Consider the following 22275-nt stretch of genomic DNA (forward strand, 5'->3'; position numbering starts at 1 on the left):
CACTACCATTCAGGGCACCAAACAGTCTTTCCAGGTGAGATGACACTTCACCTGGATTCTGTTGGGGTCATCTACTGTTTCCAGTGCTCCCAATGTGGCCTCCTGTAAATCAGTGAGACCCAGCATAGATTAGGAGATCGTTTTGCAAAGCACCTACGCTCTGTCCACCAGGAAAAGCAGGATCTCCTGGGGACCATCCATTTCAATTCTACATCCCATTCCCATCCTGTCATGTCAGTCCATAGACTCCTCTACTGCCATGATGAGGCCACACTCAGGTTGGAGCAGCACACCTTGTTGTATTCCATCTGGGTAGCCGCCAATCTGATGGCATGAACATTAATTTCTCGAACTCCCAATAATGTCCCCCCCTTTACCATTTCCATTTTCCTCTCACTTTATCTCCTTGCCTGCCCATCACCTTCCTCTGATGCTCCTCCCCCTTTTCTTTCTTCCATGGCCTTCTGTCCTCTCCTATCAGATTCCCCCTTCTTCAGCTCTGTATCTCTTTCATTAATCTACTTCCCAGCTCTTTACTTCACTCCTCCATCCCTCCTCCCAGTTTCTCCTATCACCTTGTGTTTCTCACTCTCCTCCTCCCCCCCCCCACCTTCGAACTCTGACTCCTTACCTTTTTTCTCCAACCCTGATGAAGGGTGACGGCCCGACACGTCGACTGTACTCTTTTCCATAGATGCTGCCTGGCCTGCTGAGTTCCTCCAGTATTCAGCATTGTGTGTGTGTGTGTGTGTGTGTGTGTGTGTGTGTGTGTGTGTGTGTGTGTGTGTGTGTGTGTGTGTGTGTGTGTGTGTGTGTGTGTGTGTGTGTGTGTGTGTGTGTGTGTGTGTGTGTGTGTGTGTGTGTGTGTGTGTGTGTGTGTGTGTGACTTCAATATCATATGCATTTTTGTTATAACCTGTGAATGACAAATTCAATCTGAACCAGCAACATGTAATAGAGTTATTGTTACTTTCAGGTATAAAAATGAACAATTATTCTGGAAGAAATTTTCGTAAATCTTATGGATGATTTTTATACCCACATTGCCTGTATCTCATTGCAATACTATGTTTCTGCCTTTAGAATTGAGATACCCCATTTGGTAGTGGACCTGAGATTAAGCTGTTAGGCTTGAGTGTAGGCATCTTGCTGACAGCTGTCCCTATAGCAGACAGCTTCATTAAACCTCATTAAGTCATCATCTTTCTGCCCTGCTTCCAACCTCCACATTCTTAATTTTACCTACAGTTTTCCTTGGTGTTCCTCTTTGTACTGTTTTTACTATACTTTCATGTCTTTTGTCTGAATTGTATGTAACAAATGCAGGAACTATATACCTTGTTTATTCCCTATTTATTTGTTAAGTTACTTGATTTTAATTTAACTTTTAATTTGAAATAATCTCTTAAATCAGGAAGCATAAAATGTATTTCTGAAGCAAGTTCAAAAATATACTTCCCAGGAAACAAAGATTTAACTTGGATTATGGAAAGATTACTTTTATATACTTGAATTTTGGAAGCAATGACAAATTGATTATGGTGGGCAATGAGCAAATCATGAGAAAGTAATGACAGGGCATCTTTGCAGAATGCCTGCTCTCAAGCTACAATATATCTGTCACCACAAGGAGAATAGTATGAATGATCGACACACACTTGAAAATGCAAATATGCCTACATGTGTAATTATAGAACAATGTAGCGAATAATGTAAATCAACTACTTTTAGAAATATTGCAAATATTACAGTATACTGTTCCCCGATGATCTATGGCTTTGTCAGCTTTCCTGCCTTAGAAGTGCTACATATACAAACTAGCTCACTAAAAATTCTAAGAAACTTCAAATTCAGCTGAGTGAGTAGAAAGGGGGCAGCAGGTACATATTATTTTCACTTTTCATTCTTAAACTGACCCAAATGAACATCTTATATACTTTAAAAAGTAAAGCTGATGCAGCAATTTCAACCAAGCAATCAAAAAAACAATGAAAACAGTGAAGAAAAATTCTAGTTATTGCTACATCCCTGATAAATAGAGGTCCAGCAATTGTCAGCCACTCAAATGGAGACTACAAGATAAGAATAAAAACAGAAAATATTGGAAAATGCTGCAAAAATACTGAACTGGTCAGATAACATTTATAGAGACAGGAGATGATTTAATATCGCAAGCACAAGGAAATCTGCAGATGCTGGAAATTCAAGCAACACACACAAAATGCTGGTGGAATGCAGCTGGCAGCATCTATAGGAAGAAGCACTGTCGACGTTTCAGGCCGAGACCCTTCGTCAGGACTAACTGAAAGAAAAGATAGTAAGAGATATGGAAGTAGGAAGGGGAGGGGGAAATCCAAAATGATAGGAGAAGCTGGGAGGGGGAGGGGTGAAGCTAAGAGCTGGAAAGGTGATTGGCAAAAGGGATACACTTAATATATTAAGTTGCCAACTGTTCTTCAAAAGTAAGGAAAGTACAGAAACCTTCAAGTTTTCAGTTGCAGAGAAGGGGGAGGGGAGTGATGAGAATGAAAAGGAATTTCTGTGATAGGGTCAAGATCAAAACTTTCCTGGGAAGTTACTGGAGTTCTTTGAGGACATAATGAGTGCAGTGGATAGAGGGGAACAGGTGGATGTCGTATACTTGTAATTCCAGAAGACGTTCGATAAGGTGCTGCACAAGAGACTTATAAATAAGATACGGATGCATAGAGTCAGAGGAAGTGTATTGGCATGGATAGTGGATTGGTTAAGCAATAGAAGGCAGAGAGTTGGTACAAATGGGTGTTTCTCCGGTCGGCAGTCTGTGGTGAGTGGGGTGCCGCAGCAGTTTACCATTTACATTGATGATTTGGAAGAGGGGACTGAGTGTAGTGTGGCAAAATTTGCTGATGACACTAAACTGAGTGGAAAAGCAAATTGTACAGAGGATGTGGAGAGTCTGCAGAGGGATATACAGTAGGTAGGTTAAGTGAGTGGGCCAAGGTTTGGCAGATGGAATACAAAGTTGGTAAATGCAAGATCATGCACTTTGGAAGGAATAATAGAAGAGCAGATTATTATTTAAATAGTGAAAGATTGCAGCATGCTGTTGTGCAGGGGGACCTGGGAGTGCTTGTGCATGAATCACAAAAAGTTGGCTTGCAGGTACAACAGATTATTAAGAAGGCAAATGGAATGTTGGCCTTCATTGCTAGAGGGACTGAATTCAAGAGCAGGGAGGTCATGCTGCAACTGTACAGGGTACTGGTGAGGCCGCACCTGGAGTACTGTGTGCAGTTCTGGTCTCCATACTTGAGGAAGGATATACTGGCTTTGGAGGCAGTGCAGAGGAGGTTCACCAGATTGATTCCAGGGATGAAGGGGTTAACCTATGAGGAGAGATTGAGTCGCCTGGGACTATACTCACTGGATTTCAGAAGAATAAGAGGGGATCTTACAGAAACATACAAAATTTTGAAAGGGATAGATAAGATAGAAGTAGGAAAGTTGTTTCCATTGGTAGGTGAGACTAGAACCGGAGGACATTTCCTCAAGATTCAGGGAAGAAGATTTAGGATAGAGATGAGGAGAAACTGTTTTTCCCAGAGAGTGGTGAATCTGTGGAATTCTCTGCCCAGGGAAGCAGTTGAGGCTTCCTCACTAAATATATTTAAGAAACAGTTAGATAGGTTTTTGCATAGTAAGGGAATTAAGGGTGATGGGGAAAAGGCAGGTTGTTGGAGCTGAGTTTACAGACAGATCAGCCATGATCTTAAATGATGGGGCAGGCTCGATGGGCCAGGTAGTAATGCTCCTGCTCCTATTTCTTATGTTCTTGTGTAAACACATTGATATAAATAGTAAAGCTGTCAACTGAGAGTGGGTGACATCTTGATGGTTGCAAATGATCTGTTTGGAAGTGATGTAAATAGAAGATGTCCTAATTCATTAACTTATATTTACTTTTTTTCTACCTATGTACACTTCCTTCAGACGGGTCACTTTCAATTAATAATAAAAATCTTCTCTCAGCTCACAGCACCATCATTTGCCTAATATCCCTAACAAAGGTATTCCCTTTGTCCTCACCAAGCTTTTTTCTGTAACTGAAATGATACTTATTTCCTAACTTGGACTAATTCTAAGTGGCCATTAATCAGAAATATTAAATCTTTTTCTCTTTCCGTAGATGTTGCCTGACATACAGTGCCTATAAAAAGTATTTAGCTCCCTTGGAAGTTTTCATGTTTTATTGTTTTACAACATTGAATCATAGTGGATTTAATTTCGGCTTTTTTGGGACTGATCAACAGGGAAGACTCTTTTGTGTTAAGGTGAAACAAATTTCTACAAATTGGTCTAAATTTAATACAAATATAAAACAAAAAATAATTGATTGCATAATTACTCACCCTTTCAAGTCAGTATTTTGTAGATGCACCTTTGGCAGCAATTACAGCCTTGAGTCTATGTGAATAGGTCTCTATATCAACTTTGCACATCTGGACCCTGCAAATTTTCTCCATTCTTCTTTATAAAACTGCTCAAGTTCTATCAGATTGCATGGGAATTCTGAGCGAATAGCCCTTTCCAAGTCCAGCTGAAAACTCTCAGTTGGATTGAGGTTTGAACTCTGACGGCCACTCCAGGACATTAACTTTGTTATGTTTAAGCCATTCCTGTATAGCTTTGGCTTTATGCTTGGGGCCATTGTCTTGTTGGAAAACAAATCTTCTCCCAAGTTGCAGTTCTCTTGTAGACTGCATCAGGTTTTCCTCCAGGATTTCTCTGTATTTTGCTGCTTTCATTTTACCCTCTACCTCACAAGCCTTCCAGGGCCTGCTGCAGTGAAGCATCCCCACAGTATGATGCAGCCACCACCATACTTCATGGTAGGAATGGTGTGTTTTTGATGATGTGTGGGTTTAGCTTACCCCAAACATAGCGTTTACTCTGATGGCCAAAACACCCAATTTTGGTTTCATCAGACCATAGAACCTTCTTCCAGCTGACTTCAGAGTCTCCCACATGCCTTCTGGCAAACTCTTGCCAAGATGCTATGTGAGTTTTTTTTTCCCCAACGAGTTTTCTCTTTGCCACCCTCCCATAAAGCTGTGTCTGGTGAAGCATCATTTGATTTTCAATTATCAGTGGTTAATACTATCAAAGAGAGTATAGAAATTAAGGTGTATTTAAATCAAGAAGTTATGGTGAAATTTGTCTAATTAATCGCAATTCTTTTGATTACCCACAAGCTAAAAAATTTTTCTGCAACACCAAACTGATAGACAATATTAGGGCTATTTTGGACGTGTCTACCTTATGTAAATAGTGAATTTGTTACTATTTTCATAAGATGCAATTATTCTCAAATAAATGCACTTAGCCAGGTGCAAATAACACTTTACCTTTATTTGTTTACTAAACCCCTCAAATTCATATGTTTAATTTAGAGATTTAACAGAACCATGTTCAACACTGCCTTATGAAAACAGTATTGAACATAGCTCAGTTAAATCTCCAAGTGAACAAATATATGATTTGAGGGAATTAATTGATAAATAAATAAAGGTAAAGTCTTACTTGCACCAGGTCAATCCCATTTATTTGGAAATAATTTGCATAACCTTTTGCTGATACCCAGACTGTGCTAGACCGGGTCAAATTCACTTACTTATGGATCTGAGGACCAACCAGTCACAATTCAATTGCAATGCCATTGGGAACATTCCAGTAATAGGTTTCCAATTTTGCTCATAAACCGCAGAATGAAGAGTGGCAAGAGAGGAAACAAAGAAGAAAAGTCTATTTTAAATTGGGCATGATATCTTCACAAATTTTCAGTTGCATTTTCTAGAATAAGCTTAAAGCATTACATCTATTAAATGCTTATTTTAGGCATCAATTTCTTAAAATATTTGGACAGAAAGTTGCCTAACTCCATAATTAAAATATAATGCCAGAAGTTTTAGGATGACAACAAGACCACAAGATATGGAGCAGAAGTAGGCCATTCAGCCCATTGAATCTGCTCTGCCATTCAATCATGGGCTGATCCAATTCTTCCAGTCATCCCCACTCCCCTGCCTTCTCCCCATACCCTTTGATGCCCTGGCTAATCAAGAACCTGTCTATCTCTGCCATAAATGCACCCAATGACTTGGCCTCCACAGCCGCTTGTGGCAACAAATTCCACAGATTTACCACCCTCTGGCTAAACTAATTTCTTCGCATCTCTGTTCTATATGGACGTCCTTCAATCCTGAAGTCGTGCCCTCTTGTCCTAGAATCGCTTACCATGGGAAATAACTTTGCCATATCTAATCTGTTCAGGCCTTTTAACATTCAGAATGTTTCTATGAGATCGTCGTTCCCCCCCCCCCCCCCCCCCATTCTCCTGAACTCCAGGGAATACAGCCTAAGAGCTGCCAGATGTTCCACATATGGTATCCCTTTCATTCCTGGAATCATTCCCGTGAATCTTCTCTGAACCCTCTCCAACGTCAGTATATCCTTTCTAAAATAAGGAGCCCAAAACTGCACATATTACTCTAAGTGTAGTCTCACAAGTGCCTTATAGAGTCTCAACATCACATCCCTGCTCTTATATTCTATACCTCTAGAAATGAATGCCAACATTGTATTCACCGCCTTCACCACAGACTCAACCTGGAGGTTAACGCACAAGGACTCCCAAGTCCCTTTGCATCTCTGCATTTTGAATTCTCTCCCCATCTAAGTAATAGTCTGCCAGTTTATTTCTTCCACCAAAGTGCATGACCATATACTTTACAACATTGTATTTCATTTGCTATTTCTTTGCCCATTCCCCTAAACTATCTAAGTCTCTCTGCAGGCTCGCTGTTTCCTCAACACTACCCGCTCCTCCACCTATCTTTGTATCATCGGCAAACTTAGCCACAAATCTATTAATTCCATAGTCCAAATTATTGACATACATCATAAAAAGCAGCGGACCCAACACCAACCCCCTGTGGAACTCCATTGGTAACCAGAACCAGCCAGAATAGGATCCCTTTATTCCCACTCTCTGTTTTCTGCCGATCAGCCAATGCTCCACCCATGCTACTAACTCCTCTGTAATTCCATGGGATCTTAACTTGCTAGGCAGTCTCATGTGCAGCCTTGTCAAAGGCCTTCTGAAAATCCAAGTACACCACATCTACTATATCTCCCTTGTCTATCCTGCTTGTAATTTCCTTTAAAAATTGCAGTAGGTTAGTCAGGCAGGATTTCCCTTTCAGTAAACCATGAAATCTCTGAAATCTCATCCCTAACAATCGATTCCAGCAACTGATGTCAGGATGTAGCAGCAATTTTAGATTTAGAAGCTGTAAGTTCCATTAAATGATGCATTATTTGCCTCTTCATGTAGAAGATAAACTCTATTGTGCCAGATATCTTTAATGAGTCATATTCATTAAATTAGTATGAAATCTTTTTGGTTGGAAAATGTTGCTACTTGGCAAATGTGCTGACTTTACTGAGGTGTACTATGAGAGCTTTGATTCTTCATTTAATATTTAGGAGATTACTTTCAGAATTACTACAAGAGTAATAAATTGTGAATAAGGAGACAGATAGTTATGGTTTCTGTGAGGTAATAGAAAAATCATTAATGTAGCAATGTTCTGAATTTCAAAGATTCAAAGCACATTCATTATCAAAGATTGTATAAATTATACATCTTGAAACGTGTCTGCTTACAGGCAGCCATAAACCTGAACCAGCTTCCCGAACCAGATCTGCTTCCAGAGCAGCTGAAGTATGCCCAAGTCTTGGTCCCCAGTTCATCTCAACAGACATGCACAGCAGCTGGATCAGTTCACAGCCTCAGTGCCCCGGAGAAAGGAATAAACACTCACCAGGGAGCAATCAAAATCAGCCTGACCCTTGCTCTCGTACCCAACATTCGGGCTTTCCAGTCTATTGGGACCTGCATTTAAATTGTCCAAGCACCAAGTAGTGCCACATCCTAGGACCTGGATCCCTGCTCCCCAATATGCTTGGGCTGCCCTGCCTGAAACCATTCTTGATCTCACCGAATTAGTTCAGTGCTTGGAGCGATCCAACTTCACATCTGGGTTAGGTGGATGGGAATCGAAATTCTTCTGCATCAATTCCTCTCCAAATCACTCACTCCATCTCTGACAGTGACACAAACTCCATCTGCTACCCCAGTTCAAACACATTGCACCTCACAACGCCCCAACACAGCTCAACTCCCGAACCAGCTTTGCCTCTGCCTGCCTCCTCACTGTCTGTGGTGATAGTTCAGCAGTATTTGCTTCAGAAAAGATGTTATAAGCAATGCTTTTAATCAAATATCTTGCCTTATGATTTATCAGTAAGCTGTCGCACATCTTCAGTGGCACCATCTTAAACCAGAATTTTGATCTATTCTGCAGTCTACTTGAATTTCTAACTCTTATTTGGGGACAAAAAAAAGAGTTTGAGAAATTACTGAACAATTGAGGGATATGGAGAAACAAAAGTAGTTTAAAAAAAAACAATGATCAGCATAAACTTGACAACTTCATATTACTCATCATTCTGTTTCTTAGACCACAAATAGAAGCCTACTATTGGGTTTGTGCCAGTGCTTTGAAGCAGACAGTGACAGTTGCAAAGGTAACAGGGTTAAAGGAGGTTGTATCAAGTCCCTTATAAAATAATAATAAGAATGAGCAGACTCAGCATGGTCTTAAGAAAGGGAAATTTGAGTTTGAGTAATGTACTGGATTTTGTTGAGGATGTACCAATTAAATAGATGAGTAGACCAGTGAATGTTGTCTCTTGGGATTTTCAGAAGTCCTCCACAAAAGTTCCTCAGAGAAAATAAGTTTATAGCATATGGAAGTGGGTAATTTAGTAGCATAAACTGAGAAGTGGTGAAAATAAAAGGATATCAACTTTGTGGAAAAATTTGAAATACTGAGCATTTTTTAAAGGGTCAGAGATTGGGGAAGGTTGTTGTTCAAAGAGATTATAGGGTCCCTGTACTCAAGTCACTAATGTGCAGGTGCAGCAAACAATTAGCAATGCAGATAATATATTGGACTTCTTTGCAAGAGCACACAAGTACTAGTAAAGATTGCAGTGTGAGACCACACTAGGAATGTTATACATAATTTTGGAGTCATGACTTAAAAAGGCTTATATAGAGGAACTGCAGTGCAGATTCACATGACTGTTTTTTGTGTTAGGGTGAGGTTTCTCATATAAAGACAGATGAGTAAGATGGACTTCTATTCTCCACAGTTTAAAAAGAATGATGTGACCCCATTGAAGAATACAGAATTCATTGTGAGCTTGATAGGGATGCAGGTAGGAAATTTCTCCTGACCAAGCAGTCTAAAATTAGGAAGCACAATCTCAAAATAAGAAGTGGTCAATTTAGGTCAGAAAAAGGAGAAATTTCTTTATTTAGATGGTATTCAATGTTTGGAAATCTCTATCCCCCATAGATTCTGGAGATTTAATCATTGACTTCATTGAAAACAAAGACTGATAGATTTATGAACATGACAGAAATCATGGGAATAGAGGAATAAAAGCAGCCATGATTTAGTTGAATGGAAGAGCAGGCTCAAAGGGCCAAAATGGTCAAATCCAATGCTTACATTTTATGTTCTTATGTGGCTGATTTATATTGTGTTGTCATAAAACTAATCTGTAATGACTGTACTCACTTTTTCACGCTGAAAATCATTAAGAATTTGTGAATATTTTCAGAAAATGAGTTGAATCTTTCTTCAGAAAAGAATAGGCTGGGTTAAATTTTCAAGACAAAAATAAGACTGATCTCGCTTGAAATTGGACCATTGTGCCCAATTTTATGCATATTAAGCATTACATATTTTTGTATCTGTGTTGGCAGACTCAATGGGCCAAATGGCCTAATTCTGCTCCTATGTCTTATTGTCTAATTGCACACATCACCTGTAGGGAAAGGTAAATGAAGACACTTGCAGTTGCTATTGTTGCCAGTGAGAGTGTACTTCAAGACTCCAATCCCTAGTAACAATGATATGGCACACGACAGTTGTGATTTCTGCAGACATCTGGCAATAAAAATTGTACAGGTAGTGTTTTAGTATGCCAAAGTAGGGGTAAAACAATAACAATTCTAAAGCAATTTATTTCATCTTGTTAGTAATTTCCTGGGAGTTTCCAACTGGGTGTTAATGCCAAAGGCAGTATCTGTTTAGGTTGGCATTAATGATTGATATCTGAGTTTTGATAGATTTTTGAAAGAAAAGGATGTTGGTATGTGGAATATAGAAAGTAAATGGAACTCAGGTGAAGATTACACATAGTCCAACAGAATAGTGGACAATTGCAAAGGGCTGAATAGCCAATTCCTATTAACATATAAAATGCCAATGTCAAGGAATGCTGAAATTCACCAGGCATTAGAATGAAATGTAATACTGTCCAATTTAACTTAATTTTCTGTAGAGTTACATGTATATCTTGGGAGACTGTACTCAATTCAAATCATCATGAATCAAAATAAATGTTGTCTCTATGGAGGTTTCATAAAACATTTGTTTATTATTGAAATTATAAGTTTGCGTGGTATTTGTTTTAAAAGATATTCTTGGTCTCTTCTGTTAAAGCAAATTAAATTCCTTGTCCTAAAAATAGTTTGCCATGAATGTCCTATAAAAGTAAAATGAATTGATATTGAGGTGAGCCAACTCAGTTGCTCACTTTCATCTTCATTTCTCCTCTTTGGATCAAGTATATAATTGACACAATTTGTTCAGGATTTTTCAGCTGCTTCATTTACAGTTGTAGTTACTGTATGCAGCTACTGAGGTTGCCAATTTAGTGTGAAAAATGTTAATTCTATAACAATTTGTTGAGAAAATGGAAATGTCATAACTGTCTAATAATTTGACCATGTCTGATACATAACCCAGACATCAGGAAAAGGTGATGTAAAGGTATTTTCAAGCAATGGAATTGGCTTAGTTTAAACAGGGTTTTACCTTTATTTATTTGTTGGCTAAATCGCTATATACCAGTTTTTTCTTTTCTCCCCTTCTGAGTCACAAATTTATTCCTGTCTATAAGTCTTTCTTATTCCTCTTCCTCAGAGTATCATATACAAAGCCTAGTTTTGATTAGAAGCTTTCCTGGAAGCTGGTTCATAAAGCTTTTTCTGCAAGGCATTTTGTATAATGTGCAGCTTTGTGCATGTTCTCAGGGCTGATGCATAGCATTGAGTAGCTGCCTGTGATCAATCCAACAATTTGCACAGATCATTACCAAAATGTTCAAATTGTTAAGTAGTATTCTCATTGTCTAAAATTATGATAGAAAAATGTTAATTTGATACAAATGTATTTCGTCCATGTGATATAATTGTCTTTTATTGTTTCCTATCTTCCTGTATTTTTTCTTTACCATAATAGTGCTAAATTACTAATGACATATTTATCTATTTATCTTAACTGTAATTTGTTTATGCTAGCTCACTTCTTTCCTGTCTCTTTTTTTTAGCTCCTTTCACTCTCAAAACCAGTTTCCTGTTCTCTGCATTGACCTCCACTGCCAGTTTTCATTATACCCTCTTGTACAGTTAAGCTGCCCATCATGCAGTTATTATTTCTGTTGATTTACTATGCTGCCTGATGAAGTGATTGCAGTGACAAGGCCTGATTTCCCCTGGTGACAGCTTTAAACCAGTCTCTCATTTGCATTTACATGATCTTGCTGTGCTGCTTATGAGATCTGGATATTTATTTTCCACTTAGCTGATGTTTGATTACACTTCAATAATGCACCGCGCTACAAACTGCCGAGATGCATCTCATCCAAGCGACTAGGCTCCTTGCAGGGACTTGAACACTGCCTCATATTTGGGATGATGAAAAAAGAAGCTTCATGAAAATAAAATGTTTCTTGACTCAAAATTTAAAATGTGCAGCAGAAATTTTAACTCCTTGTGTACTAAACTTCCCAAACATTTGACAGTACATGAATGTTTGTTGCCATTGTCCACTAATTATAGAAATGGTGTGCAATGTTTATTTAATATCTTTTTAAAAATCATTAAAAATGCTGATGCCAAGTCATCACAATAACTTGCTGGGTAAATGTGCCATGTGATACTAAGCCATAAATGACAATAACATTTTAGGTTAATCTTTGAACTCAATTTGCTTGCATCTCCATGCTGGCAATAAGCAACTAAATGATTAGTTTCACCAGTCAGGATACTAAAAGGAAAATCTACTAATCCAAGACGCCGCCATGAACAAGCAACTAATCCAAATATTCCAGTTTATAAACAATAAGTCCACATTTCATTTAACATAAATGCAAAGTTAACATTTTCAAAAATATCATGCTTTTGAACACTTGATTTTGGAAGTTCACTCTGAACTTTATACGATGGATGAATAGGCCTAAAGCAAAATGAAGGGTGATAGTTGCGTTTTAAAAAAGATGAAATGAGAAAAGTAATGAAGAATAATTTGGGGTCAGAATTCAAGATCTATGATTATGTTGGGAGGAGATTAAGTAAAAGTAGTCTATATTTTAGGATCGAACATATATCACAAAACAATGAGGACCTCAATAGAGATACCATGATCCACATACATAGATGATTATAACTTTACTTAGCTTGGATAAATTTGAGCATCATTTGACCATTGAGCACATCTACATGGAATGCTGTCACAGGAGGAAAGCAGCATCCATCATCATGGACCCCACCATCCAGGCCATGCTCTCTTCTCGCTGCTACCATCAGGAAGAAGGTACAGGCACCCCAGGACTCACACTACCAGGTTCAGGAACAGTTATTACCTCTTAACCAATGGGGATACCTTCACTCAACTTCACACGGCGCATCATTGAACTGTTCCCACAACCTATGGACTCACTTTCAAGGACTCTTATGTTCCCATATTTATAGCTTATTTTTTTTCTTTAATATTTGCACAGTTTGGTGTCCCCTGCACATTGCTTGCTTGTCCATCCTGTTGGGTGCCGCCTTTCATTGATTCTATTATGTTTCTTGGATCTACTGAGAATGTCCACAAGGAAAAGAATCTCAGGGTTGGATATAGCGACAAAAATGAACTTTGATAATAAATCTACTTTCAACTTTGAAATGGGATTGACAAGGAAAGCTTTGAGTATGAGTTTATAGAGTGTATTTGGGCATTTTCTGAGAATAATACTTTGCAGAATCAGTACAGGGAATGGAATATTTTGGATCTGTATGTGTGTAATGAGATTAATTAAAAATCTCATTGTAGAGGAACTTCTGGGGAAGAGTGATCATACACGATAGAATTTCATGTCTAGTTTGAGAGTGAGAAACTTGGGATTTTAAATTAGTGCTTTAAACTTAATTAAAAGGAAATTTCAAAAAGGGATGAAGGCAGAGCTTTCTAAATTAACCTGGGAAAGCAGGTACAAATGTAAGGTGGTAAATAAACAGTGGCAGACATTTACGGAGATACTTCATAATTCCCATTAAACATAGTCCACTGAGAAATAAAGACAGTACATGAAAGATATTATTCCTGACTAAGGATGTTAAGGGACATCAAGTTTAAACACTGGAAATATTTTAGAAATGAGAAAAGCATGATTAAAAATATAAAGAGATTTTAAATTGAAATAGTTATCAAGAAATATACAAACAATAAGAGCTATTACAAGTATGTTAAAAAGTAGCTAGGGAAAACTTTGATATTTCATAGGTTTGCATTTCATTTTCTTTAGTCAGAGATCAACAAATCTAAACAGTTTTCAAGAATTGGAGAATTCCCCATGGTACAAAGTGCCACTGTGTAAATATGTGTCACTTTGCAAATACTGTGTGTCAATTCTGTCCTAAAAATGGAATCAAGCAAGATTAAACTCATTCAAAATCCAGTCACAGTTTGTCTGCCTGACTTAACTCCTCAATTTTAAATTCCTTGGTGTTATAATTTCAGATGATCTATCCAGGTCCTGCATTTAAGCGCCATTACAAAAAAAGCACAGCAGTACCTCTACTTTCTTAGAGGTTTGTGAAGATTCGGCATGTCATCTAAAGCTTTTATAGATATGTGGTGCAGATTCTATTGACGAGTTGCATCATGGCCTAGTATGGAAACAACAAAGTCCTTGAAAGGAAATGCCTACATAAAGTAGCAGATACAGCCCAGTCCTCATGGGTAAAACCCTCCCCACCACTGAGTATATCCACAAGGAACACTGTTGCAGAAAAGCAGCATCCATCATCAAGGACCCCCACCATCCAAGCCATGCTCTCTTTTTGCTGCTGCCATCAAGAAGGAGGTACAGGAGCCTCAGAGCCCACATCACCAAGTTCAGGAGCAGGTATTATCCTTCAACCATAATGCTTGTGAACCAGAGGGAATAACTTCACACAACATCACCCAACACTAAACTCTTCTCACAATCGTTGGACTCACTTACAAGGATTTTTCATCTCGTGTTCTCATATTTATTACTTATATTTTTAATTACTATTATTTGTTTCTTTATATTTACTGTGAATGCCTGCAAGAATCTCAGGATTGCAAATGGTGACAAATATGTACTTCGATAATAAACTTTGAACTTCACACTTAATTTTCTTTCTGGACCATTTTTTCCAAGTGAATAATGCATTTGAAATCTTTCAAACAAAATTAACCTAATTTTTGTTATATTTTTGTCTTGCCATTTCATGCAGAAACCATGCAGATGAATGTTCAGTTTACAGCTGCATTTATGGTGCCTTTTATTTCTGCAGCTAAACTTGACACAAAGTTGTAGGTGTCAAGGCTCTGGTGCACAGATGATACATGTGTAGACAGTATGCAAATGATAAAAGCAATGAAAGGTAATAGAGCAGACTACTGGAATACTGAAACAAAGTTTCTGCTGCTTCAATTATTTTGGAGAGGTATTATGAACTCAGCAGAGCAGGTATGCTGTCGAGCAGAAGGGCAAGAGAAGAAATGACTTCAGTTGTCACCTTTCTACCTGGCTGCCTGTATAGGCCTTATCTGACTACAATTCCATAGCTAAAAGCTTTATTCCCCAATAGTCCCACTCCCTATTTTATCACTGATTCACCGAATCACAATGCAAGAGTAAAAATTGCCACACAAAATAAACATTCCAAACTGAATTTAATATCAAATAATGCCACATTCCAACCAATCACCTGGTGCATTTCAATATTACCCTGTTTGCCCTCATTCCAATGTTTCTGTAGTTTCAACATAGCTGATCTTCAGAAGAGCTCAGCAAATCAACAGTGTGGTTACCAGTATGTCGAAGCTACAATCATTAGCATAAAAGCCAGCACAATATTGGCTTGCTACCTGCATTACAACAAATGGTTATCGATTAATTGTGTGTTGTATTTTCTGTTTCAATTTTTGGAGCCTGTTGAATTTAATTAGCCCTCTAAGTAGACAAGTTCAAATAGATGTGAAGGAGAAAATATGCCTAACCATTTGTTAAATAGAATTCAATTATAAAATAAATTGTATGGATTGTGCTCGATTCAACCCTTCGCCTAGACTCCTATCTTCCCCCCCTCGCACCTACATAAATTTTATGCAGGCACACTCATATACTCAGCCTGCAGAGCAAACTGAGCTGGAGGCCTTGACGCTCAGTCATCGTGACCATGAACTGTGACTAGAACTCAAATGGCTGATTCTGAGGCAGTGCTCATGGAAAAATTTGACGGCATTTTGACAGCTCGTTGCACTGTTATAGAGATTTGAATTTTAAAAGCTCTAATAGAATAACATTATTTCATTTATGGTAATGTATGATTATCACTTTAAGAATTTAATCTAAGAATTTACCTGCATCTTCCATAATATTACTGGCATTTTCTCATCATTCTCAACTACAAATAACTCATTTTATCATCTGCTCACTAAGAAAGTTTCTATGTATCTCCGTAACTCTTGTCAGACAATTTAGTCTTATTCAAAATCAAACTGAATATCTTCTAATTAAGAGTTTTATTTTTATATATAATGAACACTAGTAATCTCTGAACAAATACCCATAGAACCCTGCTGTCATAGCTATCTATTTAGTATATATACTTTATTTAGCCAAATTATTATCTGATTTACAAAATCTTCTTTTATTCCACAATACTTTATGCCTCTTGATTGAAATCTCATTGTAAATCTTTTTGCAAGTCACTACCTTCAAATATATACTATTCATTATATTCACTTATATTTCAATCAATTTATTTAAAATCCTTCCACCGATATCAACGTTCCCTTCTATTGAATCCACAATTCAATAAAAGGAGACCTTTACATTTTATTGCCATAGATCTCAAATTCATATTTCCACAATTTTTATTATCATTCTTCAAGCACCTTTTTAACCATTATAGCAGTCTTATTCCCCAGCTATCAGGAATTCATTCATTCTCATTCTATCTCTATCTCTCTATCTCTCTATCTCTCTATCTCTCTATCTCTCTCTCTCTCTCTCTCTCACATGTGTTTATATAAATATAGATTGTTGACTGAATTCCTTGAGAAAAATATTTTCTAAGTATTTAGTAAGCAAATAGAATACCCAGAATAAATCTGAGTCCTGCAGATGGGAAAAGGCCTCAGGAAGCACTGCTCATGGATTAAATATGTCCGGGTAACTGTGGGTGTGCAATAATTGGTCTTAGAACTCTGAGCCAGTAGGAAAAAATAGATCAGTCATGCATCTGACTCTGGGATCTTTGTTCACTGATAGCTTCTGTAAAATGTGTATGCAAAGATTTTTATGATATCACCTATGAAAGAAGAAACTATTGAAACTTGTTTAGATTTACACAAAGGATAATCATTTGGTTGAATGATGTTGATGTCTGTGGAGCTGTACTAGTTTAAATTAACAGTCCAACTTGTTCATTTTCAGGTGATCAGAGTACAGAGCTGGTATGGTACATTTCTATATTGAAGGCAAGTACTGAAATCCTAGGTTCTGATCAGTATATTAAGTAGACCTTGGGGGCATTTAAGAGGGAAATCAAAAATCAAACACAGACCGCCTAAACTAGTTCTTATACTATTTCAACACGTGTTCAGTATACGGCATTGTCAAGAGCATGGGATTATGATTCATGGTCAATTCCTTAGTTACAAGTGTAACTAGGTAAATGTAACTGCAGTCCTGAAGAAGGATCTCAGCCCAAAACATTGACTGTTTATTCATTTCCATAGGTGCTGCCTGTCCTGCTCAGCTGCTCCAGCATTTTGTCTGGGTTGAAATGGAACTTGGGATAGAAGGTTTCACAAAGGTAAAAAAAAAAATTACTTTTCCAATGGAATATCCGAAAAATAAAATTTTCAAAGAATACAGGATTATATTATAAAAATTATAGAGGATACAGGAAACATTATAAAATTATAACCATAAAACCCATCATAAAAACTTTCACAAATAAATATAGCAATAAACAAAATATAAAATAACTAGTTGTTCAAGTAGCTAGTTAATTTGTACTCAAATGCCTCCAGTTCTCGTGAGTTGAGAAAACATACGTCAGTTAACTCTTTAGCTGTTTACTTAATCACTAACCAACATTATGAACTGATAATCCACAAGAGCCTGAAATAATTTATGAAGTGTTTAATTCATAGAGCAAAGGTAATTGCAAGCACACAACATGCTCTACTAATTATATGGCATTAACAACGGTGGAAAAAAATCCTCCTGTTTCCTTTGTCCAAAATGTAACCTTTTATCGCCTCAAAAGGCCTATTTTTAAAGCAGTGACTCATTGCTTGGAGGTTGAGCTTTGCTTTCCTTGACTCATTTGGAGAACCATATCCTCTAGTGGATAATCTCATTTTAAATATTAACCAATTCACCTGTAGTAAATACAATACCATGAAGTTAGATGGAGTACCACATGGGGATCAATCCTTTTTCTAAAAAAGTTTGGAGGTAAAATGAGATATTAGGAAGGATGACTAAAAGCTGCATCCTGTCTGGGTTTAAGTTAGAGTGAGATGGAAAACTAGAAGAATATAGAAAAAAATTAGAGGATGTAGTTGATGTGTTTGAAGGTAAGGCAGAGGGTGATGCTGTACCGGGGAGGGGAATCGAATACCTGTTTTAATGATGGCACCAATTAAGTTTCTGCATCTATCATTTATGAGGGCAATGCTAAGAAATATAGAATTCAACATTTTATCCATCTTTATAGCCATTTAAAACTGAAAACTAAAACTGAAATCATTTCCATGTTAGGGTTTTTCATCTCTCCTTTTAAAAATTAATCTAGTTTGCTTGTTTTTCAGGGAGGGAAATCTTCTCTTTTATTTGATCTGCCAAATGCACCTTCATTTCTGCTGACTGATTCTCAAATAATCTCTGAAATGGCCTAGTCTCAATATACAGAGAAGGGCAATAAACTCCCATGCTATTAACTAATATGAAAAAAATAGGGCTTGATGAAGCTTTGCTTGAATGTAATGGTCAGGCCAGGTTATAGTCAAACACAACTCCAAAGTTGCATGCAGTTTACTCCAGTTAGAGTTACTAGGGAGTAAGACGGCAACAACAGCAAGGGAACAGAGTTTGTTGTGGCTACCAAATATGATAGTTACAGACTTCCCAATATTTAGAATGAGAGAATTTCTGCTTATCTGATACTGAATGGTGCACAAGCAGGGTGAGAAATGCATAATCCACCAATATAAGTGACATCTTTGGAGACTAGGAGCAGCTTTTCTGTCTTGCTTTTCAGCCAAAGATTTATATAGTGAAGGGAAACAAGAAAGGGACAGCTGGAAAATATTTGTCACGAAAAAACCTGTAGAAATGAGCTGTTTCCAAAACATTACTCAAGATGTTGCATATTTGTAGTTCGCTGCATTTTAAGTACAGTTAGCAGTCGTTATAATTTAACCCTGAAATGATGGGATTAACACCTGTTACAAAATAATAAATGTAATCAGACTTTCAGGTTTTAACTCACAGAATTCCAGGCCGTTAAAATTTATATATTTCATGGTTTTGTATATTTGTGTAATTGGACAATATTCAGCATTTGAAACTGACAGGTAAGCATTTGTGGTGCTGCTGTTAAGTGACAGAAAACACACAGATTTTGAAAGCTGCAAAAGACATCTCGGATCAAATGCTTCCTTTCTCATTATGAATAAGGGGGAAATTCTGCCCTCGGTACTCAAAAAGTAGACATTCAGTATTTTGATTGCATGTCAAAAATGCTTTCCATGCCAGTTGCTATAATTTAATATACAGTTCCAATTTCTCCATGTTACATACACACTAGATTTGCCTGGATTAAACATACACTAAAGCACTTTTGTTTTACTTATTAAATAATATAATGCATGTTGTTCAGTCTCTAACGGAATAATAATGTGTATAGAATATAGCTATAAATCTTCAATAAAATTGTTAAAATATTTTCTATACAGTGAATGAGGAATGGATTGGAATGGTATTTACAGCACTAGGTTTAAATTGTAGAAAATTAACTCCCAAATGCAGTGTACTGTATGAAATTAATCTGAGCTCCAACAATCATCTTCATGATTGTTAAGGATACCAGAAAACAATTCCCATAAACTGGCAAATGTATTCAGAACAGCCAAACAAAGCACACAAGGAAACTAAAAAAAGAAAAAAATGTCAAATCATTTGTCTGATAAAGGACATTGCTGTAGCATATTGTAGTATGCTTATTCACTCTGCTTCTGCACTGTCGTTTAAGCACTTTTAATTAAAACAAGACCCAGTTTTCTTATAAAAAATAAGTCATACTAAAAGAATCATAGGAATATACTGAATAAAAGATGCCACTTTATCCATCATGCATTTGCCAGCATCCAATTATTACCATTTTTACCCAATTACTTCTAAAAAGTTTTAAAATCTATTTTTGACAACCTTTCCATTCTAGACCATAACCAACTTGCAATGTAAAATATATTTTCCTTCTGTTGCCTCTTTTTCGTTAAATATCTTGAATCTGTGTCTCCTGCCCAATTTGTCAAAATCCTTCTTGATTCTGAACACAACCATCAAATATCCCCCTAATCTTCTCTACTTAAGGAAAACTATCACAGTTTTGCCGGTCACTCTTTTAGTCCTTCAATCTATGTAATATTCTTGTAAATCTCCTCTTCAACCTTTATATGACTTTGAATCCATCTGTCTTAAGGTGTGGTCCCCAGGGCTTTCCACATACTCCAGACGGGGCTTAACTGGAGATTTATAAGGCTTATAACAGCCTCCTTGTTTTGTACTTGTGCATATGTTTATAAAGCTAAGCGTCCCATTTGACGTTTTTGAACAAGCGGCTGCTTTCAAAGATTTGTGTACATATACGAGACGTAGACCATCCGTTGTCCCACCCAATGTGACTGACCTTACGTGCACATTAAAGCTGTTGTATATATCTCCACATTCTTTCCATTAAACTGGATCACTTCCCATTTATGTGTTAAAGCTTATCTGCTCATCTGTAAATATGTCAGTCCAATTTTGCCTTTCTGTCTGGGTTCCTCCTGAAGTTGACATCAACCCTTCTGCTTCCTACATCTGAGATGTTAGTCATTTGCACTTTTTGAAGTTAAAAGTAGTTATTTCACAACTGGCCCCTGGAGAATGATAATCACAGACTCTCCCTCCAGTATGAATACAAGACTACTCTCAATTTTTGGCAATGAGCCCATTTACTTTTAATCTATTGGCTCCTTTACCATCATGAAGTTCATTGGCCCTGATTTTAACAGGAAAGTAGAAACCATGTATGCAACTTTGGAAAAAAAAGCAGCAGTTAGAGACCTCTTGTTTTAGTGGCCACATTATGTTTCCATTTATTGGAAACTGTCTGGCCATAACAGTTGTAGATCATGTAAATGCACACTCATCCAGGAGAGTGAGGTGGCATTGAATGAATTAAAATATACCATTGACATCTGCAACAGTATGGCTGCTGAAAAGTTAAGGTAATCTCTGGGAACTTGGATGCCTTTTGAATGTTCAGATTAAACTACAGAATGTGACAAAGTTGAATGTCTACTATTCATGAAAGATACCCTTTTACACCGGTGAGGTCCATGCCATTTTGTAATACAGGAATCCCATCAGTACCATGGCTCGTCTCACTCTTTCTCTCTTGCCTGCTCAGTAACTCCTCTATGATTCCTTTTGCTGTTGCCTATATTGATAATTTACAAGCACATTTTTGGAAAGTGGGAGAAACCCAGGACCACACAGAAATCCACAAAGTCACAGAGAAAACTTGCAAACTCCACACAGATAGCACCCTGAGAAGATTCCTGGAGCTGCAAGGCAGCAATGGCAAATGTTGCCCTCTGCCATTCTAGTGGAATCATCTGCTTCTTTATTCACTGTTGCCATGCATTAATCTTGTCATCTGCTCTTAATTGTTCATCTAATAATATCTTTTATCACATTTCCTCATTTCAATTTCATGCTCATGATATCTACACACTGCTGTGAGTTTTACTTTCTTCCCCTTTCACTTTACACATCTCACTCAAAAACAACCTATATCTTTACCAGCTACTCAAAGCAATTTTGTTCCTTTTCTAAGAAGAAAATTTGCATTAATTGAGAGACGGAGAGGACAGATGGAGGACCAAACAGGTTTATGATCCTAACATAGAAACATAGAAAATAGGTGCAGGAGTAAGCTATTCGGCCCTTCGAGCCTGCACCGCCATTCAGTATGATCATGGCTGATCATCCAACTCAGAACCCTGTACCTGTTTTCTCTCCATACCCCCTGATCCCTTTAGCCACAAGGGCCATATCTAACTTCCTCTTAAATATAGCCAATGAACTGGCCTCAACTGTTTCCTGTGGCAGAGAATTCCACAGATTCACCACTCTCTGTGTGAAGAAGTTTTTCCTCATCTTGGTCCTAAAAGGCTTCCCCTTTATCCTTAAACTGTGACCCCTCATTCTGGACTTCCCCAACATCGGAAACAATCTTCCTGCATCTAGCTTGTCCAATCCCTTTAGAATTTTATACGTTTCAATAAGATTCCCCCTCAATCTTCTAAATTCCAGTGAGTATAAGCCTAGTCAATCCAGTTTTTCTTCATATGAAAGTCCTGCCATCCCAGGAATCAATCTGGTGAACCTTCTTTGTACTCCCTCTATGGCAAGAATGTCTTTCCTCAGATTAGGGGGCTAAAACTGCACACAATATTCTAGGTGCGGTCTCACCAAGGCCTTGTACAACTGCAGTAGAACCTCCCT

At 37.5% G+C, this 22275-nt stretch overlaps 1 protein-coding gene and 1 long non-coding RNA gene across 6 annotated transcripts in view; one reads left to right on the forward strand and one right to left on the reverse strand.

Annotated features, from left to right (window-relative positions):
* cfap77 (cilia and flagella associated protein 77) overlaps positions 1-22275 on the reverse strand; it is a 148609-nt gene that overhangs the window by 74338 nt on the left and 51996 nt on the right. The gene's annotated exons all lie outside the window — the stretch shown is intronic.
* The window catches only part of LOC140731220 (uncharacterized), a 102470-nt gene that overhangs the window by 56743 nt on the left and 23452 nt on the right, over positions 1-22275 (forward strand). For all 4 annotated transcript variants that reach the window (XR_012099754.1, XR_012099752.1, XR_012099755.1 and 1 more), the window contains exons 3-4: positions 16924-16967; positions 17229-17305. This is a non-coding gene — a long non-coding RNA (uncharacterized lncRNA). The remainder of the gene's footprint in view (positions 1-16923; positions 16968-17228; positions 17306-22275) is intronic.

This window comes from Hemitrygon akajei, chromosome 7 (assembly GCF_048418815.1).
Source record: "Hemitrygon akajei chromosome 7, sHemAka1.3, whole genome shotgun sequence".
Lineage (NCBI taxonomy): Eukaryota > Metazoa > Chordata > Chondrichthyes > Myliobatiformes > Dasyatidae > Hemitrygon > Hemitrygon akajei.